This window comes from Mesoplodon densirostris, chromosome 14 (genome assembly GCF_025265405.1).
Source record: "Mesoplodon densirostris isolate mMesDen1 chromosome 14, mMesDen1 primary haplotype, whole genome shotgun sequence".
Taxonomy (NCBI): domain Eukaryota; kingdom Metazoa; phylum Chordata; class Mammalia; order Artiodactyla; family Ziphiidae; genus Mesoplodon; species Mesoplodon densirostris.
The window spans coordinates 2,336,143-2,341,417 of NC_082674.1; the positions used below are offsets into that span (position 1 = coordinate 2,336,143).

A 5,275-nucleotide genomic window follows, 5' to 3' on the forward strand; every position below is an offset into this window, starting at 1 on the left:
GCTGTCACTAAAATAATGGAAGCTTGTATTCCAAGCTGACAGACTGTAGACTGTACAATAAAATTTTCAAAGATATAATTTAAAGAAGGAAACACACAGCACAATGGCTTCTGATAGAGAATCATCCCTGGGCTTTCCCTTAGTTCTGACATCAGTATAAACATTGTCTATGTCACCAGGTCCTACGAGGCTCACCTGGAGTCATGAGATGCTCTTTATGGCTGGACAATGCCATAAAGGTCTGGCTCAGAAGGGGGGAGCACACGGTGATGTTGTCACAGACATGGGTTTGTTTTTAAAAATACAACAGTCATAAAAAAACAATAGTAATTCCTGACATTTGCGCAATGCTTTCAGTTTTCAAAACCATTTCACAGCCACCCATTATCTCATTGGAGTCTCACAGGAGCCCTGTGGATCACTTCACAGCTGAGAAACCAAGACTCCCAGAGGTTGACTCACTTGCCTGGGGTCACCTGACTTGTCACTGGCCAGGCGGGGCAAGACTTAAATCCTCTGAGTCATATGTGGCACCGCTCCTGCCACGCCAGGCCCCTCTCCCTCCTTTGTGGGTCCCGAGCACGAGATGGGGCATCCTTCCTTCCCTGCTTTGTGTTCATTCCCATGATACAGACCATCACGATCCTCATTGTTTTCCTTTCAGAATAAAGTCCGGCCCTTTTTCAACACTGCTTTCCTTAATCAACCTGGATTACAAAGGGAACCAAAGCTAATATTTCCTTTCTGGTTTAAAACATCTATTTTATCCATTTTTAAAGAGAGATTAGCTTGTAGAAATGGCATGTAAATCCACAAAATACACAAAGTCACCTTCCTTTGGATTCCAGACAAATAACCTGAGAATAATCCTGACGAGAGTGTGTTTGCAGAACCAGAAAGTGCTGCAAAAATAAATAAATAAGGGACCCAGAGCCCCTGCAGCACTCAACTTCCTTCCCCATTCATGGATGTGAATTTATGGCTTTCCTTCCCAGGTCAAAGGTAAAAGAATTCATCAGTGGAACCTATAATTAGTATGAGTGGTTAATTCTGAGGGCTTCACTGCACACTCTCGATGACATCGCGAAGCATTAAGGGCGGCCATTATGAGGAAGTGCGCTCGCCAGTGAGTGAATACTGGAATTAGCAATAAAACGCTTGAATCCCTGTTTCACTTACAATTTGGCCTGAGAAGAATAGGAAAGATTCTGTGGAAGGGCAGCCACTGCAAGTTCTTCCACGATGTGAGAACATCGGGGCTTTGTGGAAAACACACGCCTAACTCCTCTTTCAGGAAATCAATGCATCAATTACCCCAAAGAGAGAAATTAAGGACACATTGGTCATACAACAAGGAATTTCATTATAAAAAAATCCAATAGCAAGTTACTAATTTCGAAATTTAAATAAAACAAAAACCACTCTGATTTTTATCCATCTCTTAAGGAATTCAGATTTTGTACAAAGAAGGATACACCTAGATTTTCAGGAGACAAACACATGGTCAAAATATAGATTATACCATGAATATATACATTCGTTTACTTTTTAACTTAATTGTGTGCAGTGACAAAACTTTTATTTTTCAAGGGTTGAACATTTAGCCACACAAATTTGGCCTGAATGCTTAGCTTAAAAAAAAAAGGTAATAAGAAATTCAAAATATTCTCTGATCCAACCCTAAATGCCATCAGTGTCTTGAAAGAACAATTGAATCAATGTCCAGAGGTGGGTTATATATTTTGTGCATAAAATATGAGATTTAGCAAAGAATTATTTTATTCATTTATTCACTCATCCATCATATGTCCTTAAACATCATGAATAACTATGTTAGGTGCTAAGAATACAACTTTGCCTCGAGAAGAATTCTGTGATGAGAATTTTGAAATGGTTTGGTCCAATGTGTAAGTTGGAAGGATCACTCTGGCAACAGGATGATGGATGGGCTGGAAAGCAGAGGGGAGGATGCTGATTGGAAGGCAGTATAAAAAACCCATAAATAAATAATGAAGCTTTTAATTGAAGGAATGTCGGTGGATTTAGAGAGAAAAGGGTGGATTCAAGAGATTTTGAGAATCTGGAATTAACAAGACTCCTGGTTTACTTTGGAAGTGAAGGAAGATAATATTCTGCACTTAGATGATGCTGGCATTGAGGAAGGCCTCGGTGCCCGAGTGGACGGGGGTGGCATTCTTCAAAGAGGAGGAGACAGAAAGATGAGTGGGTTTGAGAAGCAGTGGGTTCAGTTCGGGACGTGCTGGGTTTTAGTTGCCTCGGAACAGGATGGAATAGTGAAGATCTTCAGTCTAATGCAATAAGTAGCTTCATCTTCTATCTGAGAAAAGTGAAATCACAGAGGTAGAGTCACTTGCCTAAGGCACAAAAATAAGCATGAAATTAAGTGAAGCCCAACACTCTAGAGACCTGAATTCCATCCTTTCTGCCCTAGAACAGAGGTGTCCAGCCGGAGCCCTTGAGCTGTGTCCCACGCATAGAGGTGGTTTCTCAAACCACATGGCATTTTTTAAGGGACCCAACATTTTAAAAAATAGTTATTCGACAAAAAGAAAATGTTTCTGTGTCTTGAAAGATTAGAACACCTGGCACTGTCCTTTCCTTATGGCACTAATCAGCTGGAGCCAAGGAGCCCGTGTGGGTTGCCAGCGCCTTCTCCAAAAACTCCGCACCTGCCTGGTCCCTTTCAGCCTGGGAGTGTGCAGTGTCCTCAGGTCTACCCCATGCTGGCTTACTTTTACGTTTTCTTGTCATCTTGCTTTGTGTTTCTGTGTAGACGTAATTGACAGCAGAAGATTAATGTCCTGAGAATCTATATGCTGGAAACGTTCAAAAATAGAGTGACTTTAAAGGACTTTAAATAATTATTTGTATCCGTCTTTTTATTGGGAAAATTGAGTTAAAAATGTGTTATAATGTGAATGGTGACTGACCGATCAGGGCTGAAAATAACCCACTAGCAATGTAACCAGAGGCCCAATCCACGTGTGATGGTTAATTTTTTGCCAACTTGACTGGGCCACAGGGAGCCAGATATCTGGTTTCACATTATTTTGGGGTGTTCTGTGAGGGTGTTTCTGGAAAACATTAGCATTTGACTCTGCAGACTGAGTAAAGATCTGCCCTCACCAACGTGGGTGGCGACTTGCAGCCCGTTGAGGGCATGAATCGAACACAGAGTTGGAAGGAGGTTGAATTCTCTGTCTGTCTGACTGCTTGAGCCGAGGCTCGTCCTCCCCCGACCCCGGGTTAGGATTTACAGCATCGGCGCTCCTGGGTCTGCGGCTCGAGAGCAGACAATCGTGAGGCTTCTCGGCCTCCGTCTTGTGAGCCAATTCCTTGTAGTAAATCTCCTCTCTGGATACACAGGGCACACAGAAGCACACTCCTCTGGTTCCGTTTCTCTGGAGACCCCTGACAAATGCTCCACGTGGCACGGGCAAGGTGATACGGGGCGTGTGGCTGCTCCGCGCAGGCTGGGGACCCGGGGAGCTGGAGATGCGTGTTGCGATTGCAGCCACCCCGACGCCAGGCCACACCCCGACTCGCAGCACAGCTGAGTGTCAGGACACAGAGCTCCGACTCTCCCCTGAGGAAGACTGTGACCACGCCCCCCCACCCCCCGATCTGTGACGCTGCCCTCGGAGAAGCCCAGAGTCCTGGGGTGCGTAGTCCACCAGGCCGCCCCCTCCAAGTCCCCACTCCACCCCAAAGGCTGGTCATCCTCTCTGAGCAAACCTCAACTGCAGAAGAGTCTTTACTTTTCACTAACTCCTCCCATCCTTAAATAACCCAAGAGCACGTGAGAAGATTAAAGAGACGGCAGAAGAGGAAAAATGCCCGCCGGGCATGGGTGAACCTTGAAGTCCTTCCCAAGCATCCTCCAGCTTCTGCTCTTAACGTGGAATTGGAGCCCAAGGCCTCCCACGTGCTCCGCGGGGTCAGGCATGTGGAGCAGAGAGCATGCGCTCGGAAATCCGACGAATCTGGTATCAACAGTAAAAGCCCTACAACCTTCCAGCTCTGTGATTCGGAGAAAGGAATTTCATGTCCCTGAACCTCAGCTGGCTTGTCTGAATCATTTAGTCTTCATAAAAAGCTATAGATAACGTACTGACATCTAGAACACAGCCAAGCTGGCTGAGGAGACCAGGAGGCCACAAGTGTGAGAATAAAGAAAACATAAAGATGGGAAAACCCTGGCCCCAGGAGGACATGGCCCAGCAGCTGTAGTCCCATGCAGCACCCACCTCTGTCTTCCTCTGTGAAAAAGGCTACCTGGTTTCTTTACGCTGCTGTCACCGGGGCGTCTCATGCAGCTGGACGCTTTCCTAACTGGCACAATAAGACCTAGACTGCAAGGTTGTTATGAGATTTAGAAATAATCTGCTTCAATCATATTACGTCCTTAACAAGTATTTTATCACAGATTTTAGTATCTTTATTAAAATTAACAAGTAAAATTCCATCTGTGACCTTTGATAATGTCCAGTAAAAACAGCAGTTTTATTATGGGTCAGTTATGGCCAAAGTTAGCATTTGCTTATGTTATTTCTCCCCCATTAGCTAGAAAGGCTCCAAAATTTCAGTGGATGTACTTATGATACTATAGGCAACCTGCACTCCAAGAAATGATCAGAGTAAAATGGAAAAATTAGTGATCCTACAAAATTATCTGAGGAAAACATACAAAACACATAGGAAAGGATTTCAAAGGAAACATATATATATATATATATATATATATATATATATATATATATATATATATAATGTAATAATAATCAGATAATAGAGACCTATATTCACAAATCAAATATGAAATGAAGTTTATTAGCAGATAGGTTTATCTTGCCCCTGAAACTCAGTCATAAGAAGTAAACTCTTTCAAATTAAAAGTAAAATACAGGGACTTCCCTGGTGGTCCAGTGGTTAAGACTCTGCACTCCCGATGCAGGGGGCCCAGGTTTGATCCCTGGTCAGGGAACTAGATCCCACATGCCGCAACTAAAGACCCGGCACAGCCAAATAAATAAATAAATACATTTTTTTAAGTAAAATACAAACAAAAAAACAATTTCTTTGAAAATGAAGATGAAATTCCTTCTTCACAATTTTTAAAAAGCTCATAAAAGCCTACTTATTTATATTGCAGATCTTATCACCTCTCTTAATATAATATTGAACAACTGTGGAAATTCTGCAAATGGTTGAAACCTTAACAATGTTAAAGGAATAACATTATAAACACAAAAAT

The 5,275-nt window shown here is 42.8% G+C and overlaps 1 non-coding gene across 1 annotated transcript; it reads left to right on the top strand.

The window, feature by feature from the left end:
- Positions 1-4,932: 4,932 nt before the first annotated feature.
- On the top strand, positions 4,933-5,005 carry TRNAG-CCC (transfer RNA glycine (anticodon CCC)). Its single transcript has one exon. It is a non-coding gene; the product is annotated as a tRNA-Gly (tRNA).
- Positions 5,006-5,275: the final 270 nt, after the last annotated feature.